Here is a 17,565-nt window from a genome sequence, read left to right as displayed (position 1 = left end):
GTGTCTGCTGCGAATAATGTCGTCATCATCATCATCATACTTTTCATTGTCTTTGTGCGGTGAATGTTTCCCCAGCAACCTACATTCCTCCCTCACCGAGGATTCATAACAGGGCCTGCTACGTGTGAGTCTTTCTCCCGTCATCGTCATGGCGTTATCGTTCTAGGGCCAGCAGCCGTTGCTCCGGGGGAGGGGGAGGGGGGGTCGAGTCACTGCAGGCTTTCTTTTGAGCGACTCTCTGCAATTTTACCGCTACTGCAGTTTAAGAAAAATGAAGCTCGACGCATGATTTTCTACGATAAACCACTATACAGGGAACTGTGGTGCTAGTGGTTACGGGAGTTAAAAAGCATGGCGCTTAGGGCAACACGGGAATGGTTGGCAGCACATAATGACACGTGGTAGTGACAGTGAACAAAGTGTCAATATATTTGGCTGAGCTTCGTCCTTCTGGCTTCCAAGGGCCTTGTGGCTTTGCGAGCTGATCACTAAAAGCGACACACATCTGCGTTTTATGTGCAAATCACTCCTAATTATTACTAGTGCGCGTGGATACTAATTGCCTCGCTGTGTTTAGAAAACTACAAGTGCTTGCAAATTTAGTTAAATTGGTCTGGGTAATACACTCCGGATTATTTTTTTTATCACCTGGGGTTCCTTAACGTGCTCCTGCATCTAAGTGCTCGAGCTTTTTTTTCTTTTGCATTTCGCCCTCATCAAAATGCGACCGCCGCGGCCGGGGTCGAACACGTGACCGCGAGATCCGCCGTGCGACGTCGTAGCCCCTGGAGCTACAGCGACACTTCTGGAAATTTAGAAAGAGGAATTCTTGCAAACAATGTCTCAAGTACGCTTGAAACCTCAAGCACGAAGTTCCGACAGCCATGTGGTGAGGGTCTCCGCGTGCTGCCGGGGAAGGATGCGCAGTCGCTAAGCTGCAAAACGCGTTACATAAGATGATTAGCTTTGTAGCACTGAATAAACCGCTTCGCGAAAGCTTCGCTCCACAGAGATTCTAAGGCGTGCGTTGGGTCTGCATTTTTCTTTTTAATTTTAGGTTCGTCGTGACGCCCCCGTCGCTCGTCGGCCCATAAAGCGGTGAAGGCGCTTTTGTGCTTCTTGAGGACGACGGGCTTGTGCGAACGTCTGCGACTATTAATGCAATTTCTATCAGACCACACGCGTCAGCGAACTCCACCGCTAACTTCCTTCATTCCTTCGCTCCTCTCTCTCCCTGTCATCTTTGTTTTCCCCTTTCCCATTGCCCCGGTGTAGGGTAGCCAACCGGACGTTAATTCTGGTTAACCTCCCTGCCTTCTGCTTTTCTCTTTCCCTCCGTCCTTTAGGTCCGTCGGTACTTTTCGTTACGCCCGTCATCAGACTACCTGGTGAGCCTCCGCTTCACCTTCATCACCATCAGCAGCAGCAGCCTATGTTTATGTCCCCTGCATGACGAAGGCCTCTCCCAGCGATCTTCAATACTGCACGGCGAAAAGAATCAGAACCTTGCCCACTTAGTCTCATAGTTATTCATCATGGAGGGAGGAGAAGAAAACAAGCAAACACCATTGAAGCCAAATAAACGTGTCGATCCAACACGTGATCATCACGTCCTGGCGCGTGGTCGTTTTTAGTGCGCCTACTCTTCACGCGGAGCCACGGCACAGCAGCCGAACGAATGCGCATCGATTAAAAACTACCGGGAACCAAAATTTGAACGCTGAACCTCAGACGTCACGTGTTGCGCCGACTGTTTGAGGGAAAGAGCGAACGGAATGGCTTCACGGAGAGAGAGAGAAAGGCAATGGAAAGACAGGGAGGTTAACCAGAGGTTATCTTCGGTTGGCTACCCTGTACTGGGGGAGGGGCAAAGGGCAAAGGGGGATGCAAAGAGAGTGGCTTGCCAAGGCTAGCTGCGAGAGGGGATGTTTCCTGGTGGTTTATTTGGGTTCACCGTGAAGCTCGTGGACTTGCGGTCACGTGCAGCTCGGAGCCGGGTCGTCCGACGACAGCGCTATCTTGGAGCTGCGTCACTTGGCCACTTGTGCGGAGTCTTGCGCGTTGCGCAGATTCTGAGAGTGGTGGCGTCTGCGCATGCATCTCGGAGGCCGCAACAGGCAGTGCTATAGGCCTTTCTAATTTTCTAATTAAACTTCCTAAAAGAAAATAAAAAAAAATAAAGAAATAAGAAACGCACGGTATGGTATATATTTTTCGTTTTAGCAACCCCCCCCCCTAACAACGACACAGACAAAATTCATACGATTTCCACAAACACAAAGTGAGGCCTTACGGCCAGTGCCGGAGAGCAACCTCGCGTCGCTAGTGACACTTCGAGTACACTGTTTCAAACAACACTGAAAAAAAAACAGACAAAAAGAAAACAATATGCAAAAGACGGAAAGCGCAAGAAAAATCGACTAGGACAGAAGGCCGTAACTTCTAGCATTTAAACGATTCAGTAGTGTACGATTGCTTGGTTCTAGCGGCTAATCAGTTCCAGAAAGATGTCGACGAGTATTATCCGTAAATTGTCCTCAACGGAGGTAACAAAAACGTATTCTACGAGACAAACAGCAAGGTTCCATACTCCTCCACTCTTGTCAATTCCTCGGTCTGCAGTAAAGCTGAAGCGAACGCAACCCCAAGACATAATTCTCACGTCCACCAAGAATTAATAAAAAAAAAAAAAACTCCGAAATTTCAAGCAGCCCGTGCATCCTTCCTTCCACTCACCCATTATACCGCGTTCCGCTTTCAACTACCGGCCACGGACACGCGCGATTCAACGCCAAGACAGCACAGATAAACGACGACACTTCGCAGGCCCCGCACGCCTCGTCCGTCTACGTCGCATTCCTGTTCGTCTCCTTTGTGTCTCCGAGCACGCCTGCGAGTTTTACTGCAAGGCGACCACGTTGTTTCCATCTCGGGACCATACAGCTCCGTGTGAGGTTATTATACCTCTCGTAGCCACTGCAGCGATGCCGGGCGAGCGAGTCTGCCGGCGTACGCGCCCACAAGGTCTCGCTTCTTCTCGAAACGTGCACAGCCCGTCTCAGACGCACAATCTCCAAGTGCAGCAATAGCCGAGGGGCCCACCGAGGTGGTCGTCGCTTCTGCAGCAGTTTTACAAGCGCGAAGAACGAATAATAACAGGAATCGTTGCTGCCTTCTTCTTCTCGTTTTTCTTCTTCTGCAGCTTCCCTCAGAGCGTCCTCGAAACGTGCTTCCCTTTGTGCGATAAGTGCGCGCGCGCGCGCGTGCGCGTTGGTTGTTGTTGTTGCCCGCAGGGTTAAGGCGGGCAGAAATAAAACGCTACGCAGGCCACGTGTTTCATAAGTTCCCCGCTGTGCTGGTTCTCAGCGGAGTCCCTCTGGCGGCCCGTAGAGGGTAGCACCTCCCGCCTGGATTACCACGACGTGAACAGACCATGCTTTACCGTCTGTGGCTAGGCGTTGGCTTTACAAACGCCTATGCTTTCCTCATAGGAATGGCCAACAGCCCCACGTGCGACACATGTAACATCGACGAGACGCTCGCACACATTATCTGTGTCTGCCCGCGATACAGTGCTGAGAGACAAGTGATGTGCAGGGTACTGGACCAGCTGGACAATCGTCCACTTTCAGAACTAAAAGCTTTAGGCCAATGCTCCGAAAGAACATCCGCGTTGAAGGCCTTACTCGCGCTATTAACGTTCTTGCGGTCTACGGGGCTTCACGACAGACTCTAAGAATGCCGCCCCCTACCGTTCTGTAGTGTACGCGCTTTGTTCGTGCTTGTCTCCCTTTCTTTCTATCTCCCCCTTCCACTCTATCTCTCTTTTTATCCCTCTTAACCCTTCCCCCTGCGCAGGGTAGCCAACCGGAACTACCTCTGGTTAACCTCCCTGCCTTTCTCTGCATTATTTTCTCTCTCTCTTTTTCTCTTTGGAATTCGTGCTACAACGGCTCTATCTATGTCTTGGCGAGAGTAATACTCATCGACAGCTATCGTCGACGAGACCGTCGTCATTACAAACATCAACGTAAACGAGGACGCGGTCGTCAACGCCGCCACTACCATCGCGTTCGCATCACCACTACAGTCAACGTTCACCACCATCAATTCTGCGCCACCGTAATCAGCAAAATCGGCAACACCGCAGTCGTTAACCAGATGACAATTGGCAGCAGCACACACGTCAGTACCACCATCAACGTCAACGCCATTGCCGTCAAGCATCTTCAACAAAACCATCATGGTGATATTCATCAACACCATCGTAAACAAGCCACCATTCATTACCAACATCGTCAACAAAAATGTCCTGTGCAATCCTTCTCACGATGAATGTTGACTTTAATGGGATTAGCATAAAGCAATGTAGCGACGCACTCTTTTGCCACCGCAAACACACGAAGGGTCAGTCTCGCTGACACCAAAATGTCAAATGTTACCACGACACAGTATATTTCCTTGTAATCACTTCACCCCTGTTGGGACTCCGTGTAGTATCCGTCTTTTTTGTTCAACTTTGTTGTAACGCCTGTCCATCAATAGACCGCGCTAAACACGGAGTCTGTTGTGGATGGGGCGCTATCGCTATAATTAACTTAAGGTTACACACTCTTCCGTCTCACCTTGGCAAATGCATTCTGGAGTATCGACCAAGAAAGGTCACATGTTAATACCACGGGCGCAGCGCGGAAGTTGTCTGTTTGTGCACATCGTCATCAACCTATTTTATCTCCACTGCAGCATGAAGGCCTCTCCCGGCGAACTCCAATTACCCCTTTCTTGCACTAGCTGATTCCAAATGCGCATTTAATGCGCATTCTATCTGATCTATTGAGCTACACATTTTCATTCTTTACAGTCTCTTCATTAGGTCCTTTGTTTCTTGGGACAGCTTATCTATACTGGTTGTCTCGGTGCCTTAACTTCAACTTCAATTGCTGCTTCGGAAATCAGCCTAATTACGGTTTCATTCATTACCTCTATGTTTTCATCTTATTGTCTTTTCTTGACATTCTTGACAACATTACTGCTCAGACTTTTGAGAGGGGCAGCCTACAAACAAATGTCATTTGTTTGTGGGCTGACAGCGTATGTCTTTCACTTAGATTTAGGTGTGCGTTAAAGAACCCCATGTGGTCGAAATTTCCGGAGTCCTCCCTTACGGCGTGCCTCATAATCAGAAAGTGGTTTTGGCACGTAAAACCTAATAATATAATTTAATTTTTGAAAGCGTATGCCTTTCATCATAAGTCTTCTGAAACTTTAATATCAAAAGTGCGCAACAGTAACTGAGCTCAAACCTGAAAATGACGTAATTTTACTGACGCGGCTGTGGGGCAATGTACCGCCGGAATAGTGGTGGCGAATTCGCGAGGAAATATGTTCGCTTTTAAGGAGAAACATAAATGGAATTGTCTGATGCATGATTCAGGCAGAGGGCCTCTACCACAACAGCTCGTTTTTACTTGGTCCGCTTGCGATTCCTTCAATTCATACTGCCACTACAGCTACGACTCTTGCACTTCGTGTATTATTCTGACATGTTGATATCACATTCGTTGCTTCGCTCTTATGGCGAAACTGTGATATTTTAACATGCACTGCATGACAAAGCCATAGTGGTACGTACGATTGATTGCCACGTAGTCGCTGATGACGGCACAATCCGCGTTTCGTTCGCTTACGCTCCTTATATTACTACCTATGTAGAAACCAACGATTGCCATGCCGGCGTAGAAATCGCACCATTACCGCTATACGATCGTTTTCGGCATGGTCGTCGTCGTACTGCTGACGTCACAGCCACGTACGCTGACGACTGACACGCACACACACACACACGTACGCAATTTACACAAACGTGTTGGTCCACCTGGTGTAGCTTTGCAGAACCCCAAACAATGCTAGATAGCCAAACACCTGCAAAATGCTTTGCATAACATTGATTTCCATGGTGTGTGGGATCTCTACATTTTTAGCGAGACAGCTGTACTACTCCATGCAGCTACCAATCGAGAAGACGCCTGGTTCTGTAAATCTGACCTTCAAGCTCAGCCAAGGTCAAAGTGGGACTTAGTCTGACGCAATAGTTCCGCGGAAACCCTGAAGAACTTAGCCTTAGCCGGACTTAGCCTGCCACTACCGGCCGCTGCTGCGTACGCCGCGTGGGCGCTCACATCTTCAAAGCAATCTGCGATGTGTACGAAGTGCGCCGAATGCTGTTAGCTTCGTATGCGTTGTGCTCTCGACGCTTGGTTCGCGTCAAAGCGACACGCAGCACGAAGGTCAATTCGCTCGCTGCTGCTGCCGCGCCGAGCAGCGTCTGTGTGCTGTCTTGTGGTGCAATTGTAGATGTGGTAGTTGCGGTAGATGCGGTAGAAAAACCATGCTATTGCTCCACAAACTTGTGTTTAACCGCGTTCAACCACTGCAATTTTTTTTTATAAGTCGTACTGATTATGTGACACACACTCGGACACTAGCCTTGTGCGAATTAACAGAGCGAGTCATGATTGACATAATGAGTTAGAATGAGACAGAATGAGTCACGGGAAGGGAAAAAATATCCAGTCGAGGTCCGCAGAGGTAATGTTAGATGGAGAAACAAGGTATGCAAATTTGAGGACGATGCAGGAGGCACAAGTGCATGGTAGTTCACAATACAAGTGTGCAGATTATGTCACACTGGGATGTGCCGTGAAATATGTCGTGATAGGTGTCAGCTCGTAGAGTACTCATGCATGCATTTCAGACGTGCAGGCAGGCTGACGGCGTCCGCAGTACTTTAGTCTTGATTAACCGAAATCATTTACCACGTGATCGCTTTTTGGGAGATTCGCTGCTTCACCTAATAACTTCCTGTTGCCTAAACCAATAACTATTGAAAATTCGCAGCCAATCTAGCTGCGCTATTATTATAGAATGTATTATCCACTGATATTAAGAAACGTGCAGCTTTAGCTCATTTAACTTCCATATGCGCGCTTTTTTTTGCACCAAACGTATAAGCTTCATTTAGCATACTTGGGCAATTTTCAGGCGTTCATACTTATGTATTGCCTTTTATCTATTTAATCTCACCTTTCTACATGTATAATGAACACTCTTTTACGCACTGCTGCAGTAAGTTTTTGTGTTCCGGATCTATTTTAATAACGTGTGTTATTCGCCTTTATGGTCGGTGACTTTGAGACCTGCTAATGTATATACTGCATACCTAATGTTCTATGCCAAGTGCCTTATTGATTTTCTCTTGGATCACACTTTTTTTTTTTAAATTGCCTGTTGCACATAACGCAACGAGGTGTGCTCAGCTGCATTACCTGAAACGGAGCACATTACTTCCACCACATATAGCAATGTGCACGTGGTATGCACTAATTAGCTAGTTCACGAGCCCCTTTAGGACAGACGTCCCCAGTGCGAAGTCGAAGCCAAGCAGTACTCAAGTCATTCCTGCTCACCGGAAATCCTAGGTTAGCGCCATACAAGGTAAAATAATTTACACCCTTAAAAGCGAATAAAGGTGTAAGTCGGTCTATAACTCACACCCTTTACCTAAAAAGGGTGTAAGGGCGAGTCAGAGACAGATTTAAACACTTATGAACTTTAATGGTGCGAATTATTTTACAATGAAGCCGATATATTTTATGACCCGGGGTGTAGGCTTCGGCAGGAAACACGCTCTGCCTGTTTCCTCATCCCGTTGACACGACACATTGTTCAATAATCTACACCCTTAAAAAATAAATTAGGGTGTAAATCATCTGTAACTCACACCCTTACATCCTTTCCGGGTGCAGAGGTGTGAGTTATAGACCGATTTACACCCCTTTTTTGCTTTTAAGTGTGCAATTATTTCACATTGTACATTGTATATGTATACGTGTGCTAAGTCAAATACGAAGTCAAGTTCTGCTAAATAATTTGATAGTGTTCCAGTGAAGATCGTCTCGAACTAGGTGATTCTCGCTTTCAGGAGACTTCGATATAAATTAACCCGTATATTAGCACTTTATAACGCCGGTTATCACGAAGTCTGTGCTGGTCTTAAGATTTATTTTGAGCATTCATGACTTCACTACAGCGTGTCCTCAATGTTGCAATGTGTGTCCTACAGCGGAATAACTAGAATAAATGTAATTATTAAATTAGTCACCGGGTCGAGGTCATTCCTTGCGCAAGCAATTTCCGACTCCTCGAGAAACTCACCTGGAAGGCCGGAACGGTGCTGTCACGGGCAATTCTTAATAAAAAAAAATTATGTTCGAACTAAAAGAAGGAAACAAGTGGTATGCAGTGAATAAAGGAAGTTAAAAAAGAAAAGAAGAAGAAGAAGAAAAGACGCATTCTAGCGATAAACATGAATGGGAAAAGGAGCGACGAGGAAAGATGGAAGGAAGGAAGGAGTCCCCGAAGGCCCTCTTTATTCATTTCCGGTTTTTTCAACTCCCATCGGGTAAGTGCATGCGACGGCGGCGTGTGTCACCTGCGCGTCCTGAGCGGAACACCGCGGACGGAACGGGCACCCACCGTTCCGTGCCATCAATCGTGGTCACGCCCTGCACCGCGAAGTATCCGCGAAGTAAATAAATGAAATGAACAAACAAACTTGCAGTTCGAAGTTTACATATTATGAGAACCGGTTGCGGTCTATGTTGACGCGACCTTCAAGCGCGGAGTCATATAGCCCGACCTCCGGTTTGACTTCTTTCTTGACCTCGTCGGAGGTGAAGCACCGCCGAGTAATTACTCGCTCGTGATGGATCGGTAGTATAAGCGGTTCGCGTCAAAGCAATAAATTTACGTCTTGTGAAGTGTCTGTGAACACTGGAAGACGGTTCGCTACAGTTCCCGAGTCAGATTATGAGGAATGCGATGTCATTTTCCGTGCTCGATCCTCTAAGAATTTATTTATTTATTTATTTATTTTATACATTGAGATTGAGTGCCCGAGTTTGGCTGGGAACTGATGCGTAGGTGAAATGTTTCACTTCACCGGCCATCGCCCTTCATTTATTCGTCAATTTACAGTCACGGAAAGCGTTGTCTTGTGTTTATTGCTGACAGTTCCAACCAATATAAGTAGCTAAATAACTCAATTAAAAAATAAATAACCAAGTAAATAACCTTGCGACTTAAGTACGCTCTTAACGACACTTCGTGCCCGTTACTATTTAACAGCACTTTATTTTTTTTTTATTTTTTTTTGTCTATGGTAGCTCCGCTGCCTTCTGTTACCTTCCGAGTCCTTTGATAACGTGTATCGAAACATGCATAACTTCGTGAAGCAAACGCATTAAGTGCGTTTGAACACATCCTACAATTTTTCAAATAGAATTTGCTCTCTCAGGCGATTATTGAAAGTTTACGAAATGGATCTTATTTCATTGCTCCCCCACAAGGACATCAGGCAAAACTGAGGTTTTGTCTCACGTTTCATTGCCTAAGCATGAGTAGAAACAGGTGTTATTAGTTGGTTTCGTTTTGTCCCGTTTCCTTTTTTTTATGCGCGGAAGTGTCCCAAACGTTGATGGTTCACGTTGGTTCCCGAGTGTTCACGTTAGAACACACGCCAACGACGTCTGACTCTGGACGAAAGCGCGACGTCGAGAACACATGTAACAACCATACGTACTGCCACTAAAACGAATGAAGCGCTCGCGCTCCGGGAGAGACGAGCCAACCTTCCTGCCTGGCGCCGCGATTGCGCCAAGCATACAAGCAAGCCAGCGTCGGTCGCCTCGTACACGACCGCTCGGTCTAATCAACGGGCGAACGCCCTTTAAGCCTTCCTGCCACTCACGCGCGCACGCGGTCCTACAAGACAACAACAAAGACGACAACATCCGCCGTCTCAAGCAAGTTAGACGCGTCGTCGTCCGAGAGTGGGGAGGGAGGCGGGAGGAGGGGAGGCGCGTTCGTTCGGAATGGACGAAGCCTTCTGCTACGAAGCCTTCTGCTGCGGCTCGTCGCTCGCTGGCTCAGCTCGACGCCGAATGCCGGAAGAGTTGAGCGGCAAGAGGAGCGACGTAGGGGGCGCGCAAATCGCAAAGAGCGCCCGTCGTACGCCGCGGCGTATCTTGCCGCCGTCAGCTTCCGTCTCTTCGCCCGGCTCGCCGACGGCGTCGATGCCTTCGACGAGTGGACAGCGGCGCGTACTTGACGGGCGTGCACCTAAAAGAAGATCGCCTTGCGCGACGCGCACGCTCGTTCATTTCCGCCTTTTAAGATGCGCGGCGCGTGGGAGAGGAGCATGAGGGAGAGAGGAGAGAGATTTGCGACGGCGCGCAGAGCCGACGCTTCCTCGCGTATAGAGCTTCCCGCAAAAATTAACAGAGGGCGGGCATTCCGGCGCCATGGTGTCTGTGGTAGCTGCAAGCAGCATCGTAGTTCAGCCATCATCGGATCGATGGGTACACGCGGACGTGACTAAACAATTGTAGAGGCCGAAACTGAAGTCGGAGGTAATTATCCACCAAGATAGGATGGTAGCTTTTAGGAGAACGCAGACTCCCAAGAATGTTCAAAGAACGATTTTGCAATACGTTGGTCACGTGGGAGCGGAACGCCTGGCTACGTCTAACAATCTTGTCCTCCAAAACGAAAGAAAAATAAAAAAATATCTTTTTTTTTTTTTTGCCGGTGCAGAATGTCACGGAATCGCCAATGCATCTTTGGGGCGTCACGCCCCGCTGCTTGTTTATAAAGCCGCTGGCCTGGTTTAAACGTACACCATGCATATCGTGAGAACAGACCCCTATTCTAGCACTGATCGCACGGCACGCACCCATATACCCTTACGCGGCCGGAACGTCGTTTCGCAACAGAGATGATGAGGCTGTTGGCCGAATGATATCAATCGATCAGTAAAGTGAGACGTTTCGGCGCCCAGGTGGGTGTGGTGCGCACGGTACGCTCTTTCGTATAGTATACCCTCGTTAACCCGGAACAAAGGCTCCAGGTTACGAGCCGCAGCGTCCGGTTATTCTAACCTACCCCATCTTGAGCTTACATCTTTTCTATTTTGCTTCCGCCCAATGTGAACGAGGCTTCGTAACCAAAGGTCGAGATATGGTGAATTACTGCACAGTTTGTGCCCTCTACATAACATTCGCTTGCATCAGTCACGAACGATGATGTAAAGTTCCACGCAATCTACGCAATCAACGATGCAGATCTCACCGATAACAATGGCGCGTTGACGGCGTGCGAATGGATACTGATTGACTCATTCATTGCCGTGTATTGTTGTCTTTGTTTGCGCACAGGACTTTCAAACTACTGATTGCACCCGTATCTATATAGGCTAGTTGCGGTTCAGGAGTAGGCGTTATAGACAGGCAAGCATTATATAAATGGTTTAAAACAACGAGAAGAGATCCCGAGCGCGAAAAAGAAATCACATTTCATATTTTGTGTGCCTATACTGACGTGACATTTTCGACTCATCTGCGTATGCGTTAAATGAATGTCCTGGACTTCGAAACTATAGAAAAAATGCTGGCAAGCATCACGACGGCTCGAATAATCCCATGCAAAAGCTTTATCCCACGAAGAGCTTTTCGGTGTCGTTTACCAGGAGGGATATACGTGCCGTCACGTCACGAACACAGAATGTGGTCACGTGGGAGCAGCGGGACGTCGTGACTTATCTTGACGCATTGACGCATCGCTTCAGCTCAAGTCGATCTGGCGCCGTGCTGCCGCATGGTGCCGGGGCGAGGCAGTAGCAGTACTGTGGACGACCCAGCGAGGTGGAAAGATCGAGAGCTCCCAATTTTTTTCACAGATGTATACGAGTTTCGAGAAACGACTAATCCGTCAACGTCACCAGGCGAAAAGCGCTGCTTTCCCCGCTATAGTCACCAGTTTCCGCTGTGCTGAAAAAAAAATGTTAATCAGAAATGCGCTCGGGATCTCTTTTCGTTGTTTGAAACCATTTACGTAATGCTTGCCTGTCTATAATGTCTATTCCTGGACCGGAACTAACTAGCCTATGTAGGAATGGGTGCGATCAGTAGATGCCGCCTGAGTCCCAAGGACTTCGAGCCGCCACCTAAGGCCTCCACAACAAAAACTGCCGGGCCATTCTTTTTAATAAAGTTTCTTCTTCTTCTTCTTCTTCCAATCAGAAAAGCGCTATGCATTTCGCGGCACATTTTTTTGTGAGCCCCGTATTTGGAGTCCACGCTTGTCGGCTAGCCCGTCTTAAGAAATCTTACTGCAGCCTTCGAGAGAAGACGCGCAACGTGCGTTCCACGCCGTCCCATCGCTTCCTCGGCTGTCGTCAATGCCGAGGGGGGGGGGGGTGGGGGGGGGGGGGGGCGCACCACCACGCGGAACGTGCGCCTCCCCCAGCGCCGCGCACAGGAAGGCACCACCGCAACGCTCGAATGCCGACGTCAAAGCGCGCGCGCGCGCGCGGTGATGTGCGGCACGATCGAGAGATGGCCTCGGCCGGAAGAAAGAAAGAAAGAAAGAAAGAAAGAAAGAAAGAAGGAACGTGCCGCACTCTGGCGGCCACTCACCGCCAGTGTCAAGGTGGGGCTGCCAACGTGATCTCGCGGCGGCAACGGGCCGGCCGGCCAGGGCCTTTTAGCAGACCGCCGCGTGAGAGCCCCCCCTCCCCCCCAGCCCGCCTTCATTTCTCGCCGTCTTTCTCTTCTTTCATCCTTTCTTCCTTTTTTTGATTACACGTCCTTGCTGCTTCCTTTTTCTTGCCTCCCCCCCCCCCCACCCCACACACACGCGATTATACGGCTCCTTGACCATGGCTACCCCCCCCCCCCCCCCCCCCGCTTCCACGCTCTCTGGCTCGACATTGCGCGCCGGTAAATTTGTGCAGTGGCGTAGAGGCCGGGTGCTGCACCTGTCGTCGCCAGCTGATGTTCTTACGGCGTTCTTGTACCTTTTCTTTTTCTCAGTTTGCGTCTTCCGTAGCCGGCATCCTATTACCTTCAGAAATGGCTGAGTGGCGGGGGCCCCCTGCTGTTGGGCGCGAGGTCGAGGCGCCGGCAATAACGAGAGGTAGGGGGAAGGGAGGGGGGGGGGGCGTGAAATAACGCTTGAATACCGCACATTTTTTTTTCGATAATACGTTGAAAGAACATGCAAGAACTTTCCTGTATCGAACGCAGGGTGCACTCTTATATAATGACACATTGGGCCACATTGGGCTTACGCTTGATACGTTGGCCTTGATTCCCGCGGTCGCAAGCCCGCATTAACGTACGGACGCATGGCGAGAACGTTCGTGCACAGGACGATCTTGATGCACGTTGAAAGAAGTAAAGGAAGTGTGTTCATTCTGTTATGAAAGATATGTACGTGAATGCATGCAGTTGGGACCCCGATACTCAAGTATGATTTGAGATGAAAAGAGAGGTACAATCAAAGGAAGGGCAGGGAGGTTATCTCCTTGTGTTTCCAGAGGATATCTCTGGCAGGTTCGAAGAACATGCAATAACTTCAGTGTACCGACCAGTAGGGATCGTCCTAGCGGCGGAAGAAGCAGGACCGATGTATCGCCGACGTTGGGTAACCATGACGACCTTGTATCGAAGCAACACTGGCCAGACATTGGCTCCGCTTACACTGTGACTTGGGACCTTAAGGAAGCCCAAGGGGTCAAAATTAAACCACAGCGGTTCACTTACGTCTTTCTTACAGCCCTCTTCGTTAGGTCGGAACGCTTGATACCAGAAGTGTACTGACCTGCATCCTTTTTCCGCGTGTTTCTGCAACGTCTGTTAATTTTTTATTATTGTTGACATCGAAATAAGAGCAATGATTTAGTCACCTTTTAATCCTGAAACGGCTACTCCTTCGCAATTCATAGTAATAATAATGAGAACAGTTTAAACCAAGCACGAACGTCGCAGGCTGTGAAATCTATACAGTGGACACAGCTATGGAGGGAGTAAAAGAAGTTCACGTATAGCCCTGCAGTGTACATACCGAAATACGCAAAGACAGAAGGCGAGGACGAGTTGCACACCGAATACTGAGTTCAGAACACGAACGCGTCTGTCTCTGATCGTCAAACGTAGAGGATTGCCGACGAAATAGTGATCGCTGCTGACCAAGCTACATAGCCGGAGGGTACATTATAATTCCACGCAGTAAACTCCAGTCCATCAGTAGAATAGTAGGAGTAGAAACGCCATCAGTAGAATACATCCGCAAATAACACCTAACTAATGGTATTAAGTAATCTACTGTAATGAAAGAATTAAAGTGCAGCTGGTAGTCGTAAACGTTAAGTGACCTACTCTAATGAAAGGATTGAAGTGCTGCCAGTAATCGGAACATAATATTTTGCTAGAAACCCCGTGGCCCTGCACCAATTGCTAAAAATGAGCACTCCAAACCTGCAGCCAAATGCGGTCCGTTAACGTAGAAACGAACCGCTCACTGAAAGAAATATATCACAGTTTCACCACAAGTGTGCAGCAATAAATGCAATAGCAACATGTTAGAACATATTACACTAAATGTAAATCGCGTCGCTGTAGTGGCAGTATGAATTGAAGTAAACCTAAGCCGACTAGGTAAAAACACGCTGTTGTGCTAGGGGTACTATGTTTGAATCTTGCAACTGGACAAGTTCATTTACTTTTATTCATTAAAGCCAACGTCTTTCTTAGCGGCTTTACCACCGCTCTTGCCGATTTCTTCCTGGGCCGATCTCGGAGGTAGTGCGCCGCCACGCCAAAATAATTACGTCATTTTCATGTTTCCTTTATTGTTTCGCAGTTTTAATATTTAAATCGGAGAAGGTTTAACCTAAAATGCGTGCGCTGTTGGCGTTTAGTTTCGTGACATGTTTGTGAGCTGTCATTCGCAAAATTCCGAGGAATACCTTCGTCAAGAATGTAAGAGAAGGTATGAGCAACTTAGTGATAGAATGGCTTGGCAATACATACCCAAATACGCCATGTCATATAGCCAGGCGTGGCATATACTTATACCAAGATATATGCGGACAACTCCGCCCACACCGGATTTTCTGCGGCACGGCGCCCTTAATTCTGTCGCGTTAAGAATTGCTTGGAGTGTCCATGTATTTGCTATCACATTAAAAAAAAAAACACAGCGCATTTCACACACATGTGTGTATATGTACAGGAATGACAAGCCTTCAGCATAGTAATTGTCGTCTTCTGTCCACCTAGGATTCAGTATCTGGTTCACAACGTGCGAGCAGTTCTGCCATTGCCCTGCCGTCACATGGCGTTGCCATGGTAACCTTCATGTCAAGCTTTCATGAGCCGTCGTTGTCAGTGTCGTGGTAGAGATTTAGTTGAGAGATCAGTTTGAAAGTTTGGAGGAATCCTGTCGTGACTGTCGTTGCTGACACCATCGCTGTCGCCTTATTCCGCCGTCGTAGGCGCTGCCTTTGTGTCGCTGTCGTCATTTTTCGTCGTTCCGCTGACGCCATCGTTGTCGTTTGCATCGTGCCACTGATGTTGCCTTCGTTGCTACTGTTCTCGTGACGTCATTGAAAGAGCCATATTGCTCTTTTGAGAGGCGCTTGAGGGGCTTTGTTATGAGTGGTGCTCTACAGACATTCTGCTGTTGTTCTTGTTGTTATGGCCTCAAAGCATGCTTGCTATTGTGTTTTTTTTTAATCGTCTTTCTTTTACATTGTTCTCATCTGAATGAGCCACATGCGTGGTACTGGATCGAACTCGCAACTAAAGCAATAGAATGGGCACAGCAGTTGAACCACAGCTTGCGGGGGCACCTTTAGCACATAGTGCACCGAATTAAGCCAAAGGAGTACAGCATAAGTGACGCGATATCTCGATGGGCGATCTGGAAGGCACGGGCCGATGGGCCGCTTCAATGAACTGCTGGAGCTGATGCCACGTAAAAAAGTAAAAGAGAAACGTAAAATGCTCGGTCGAGAGAAGCGAGGTGAGTAGAAAAGAGCCGTGGCATTTTCTTCCTTTCGGTGGACCGAAGCATGCGCGTCTATCGATTGCACAAAGAAACAGGAGACGGCGTCCCCGGCGGAGTGTCGATGACCCGGTGCCGTGGCGTGTGAATCGAGTGCACAGGCTAAATACCGGCAATCGAATTCGCGAAGCTTTTCGTTCGCATAAGTGCGATTTCCCGTTGGCCTCATGATATAACCAACGTCACGATCGTCTGGCATCCGCTGTTACGAACTGTTTCAGCTAGTAATATACTTCCTTTTCTCCTTTAATACTGTGCCCGGCAGCCTCGTGTTGCTTTGGTCACCTTCGCGTGAAGTTGGCCTATGTGAAAAACTCCTTTCTTGTTACACAGGCCCATGTCGTGTGCTCCGCAAAGTGACCGATGTCACCTATGAAATCGTTCTAGCCACGCCCACTACGTCCTCCTCTGTGACAACCAGTGACATTGTCCACGTCGCCCGACTCAATCCCTACAACTCTCCACGCGCCTTGGATATTTAACAGCACCGTGACGGTGCTTCTGCCGCCGGGGGGTAGTATTACAATATCATCGAGCGATGCTCAAGGGACGAGCCGCCGCGAGAACGACGATGAAGTTGGCCGGTGCGCTTGGCGCGAGCGAGGACACATGTGCTTGAAGGGACACTGTGAAGAGGAAATAAATCACCGCCCAAGCACTACGTACGGATGGTTAACCAGAGAAGCTGACGCGTGCGGCCCCGGTGTTTATCACTGGGTTAATCCTGACGGTTCATTAAACGACGGCTTGGTAGGCTGCCGGACCTTCGGTACGCAGTTGCTGCTTGTGCTCGGCTGCACGAGCCTGTTCCTGTGCCCGGGCTGAAGCATCGGCCCGGCGTAGACGAGTTCGTTGACGAGCTTCAGTTTTCCTGCGCTGTGCTTGTCTTCTCTCGAACACCCGCTACAATTTATCTTATTGGCTCAGTTATTCTGGGATAACCAAGACTTTTCGTGAAGGCCTCATGCAAGTGGAGCTTCATTTCTTCAGCCATGGTCATGTTTTAAGCCGAAAACAAAGACAAAGGTTTACTTTTCACCGATTGGCTCAGGAGGTTGAGGGCAAAAGCTACAGCGAGCTTGACCAGCCCTCCACCCGTACCCTATCTACGAAGGCAACAGGGTAAACAAATATGTCAAAAACATAATACCACTCTGTCAATAAATCAAGAGACAGTCCCTATTGCAAGAGAGAGAAAGAAAAGTACCTAGGTTAAACAGGTTACATTCGATTTGCTGCCCTGCACCGGGAAAGGGGGAAGTGGCAAGTATGAAAGGAACGAGAAACGATGCGAAGTGATGGGATAATATTGTTCACCACGCAATCGAAGGTGAGCCCAGAGCTAAGTATATATATTTTTTGATGCGATAGGGTTCCACTAGCGTTTTATTTTGCTATATCTTCTCGCTTTCTGTTACCTTTTATTCCATTTACCTCGTTGCCCAGCACCGGAGAGCCAGACGGTATTTACACTGGCTAACCTCCCCATCTTTCCCTGTACATTTCCTGCTTCTGCGCAGATGTTGATCGGGTCCATGGTCTCAATATATTTTTTTCCTTACACGGACTGTCACCTAGGAGGATTAATGGCGCACGCAA

The sequence above is a fragment of the Dermacentor andersoni genome, chromosome 7, assembly GCF_023375885.2.
Source record: "Dermacentor andersoni chromosome 7, qqDerAnde1_hic_scaffold, whole genome shotgun sequence".
NCBI lineage: Eukaryota > Metazoa > Arthropoda > Arachnida > Ixodida > Ixodidae > Dermacentor > Dermacentor andersoni.
Note: the sequence above shows the minus strand (reverse complement) of the source record.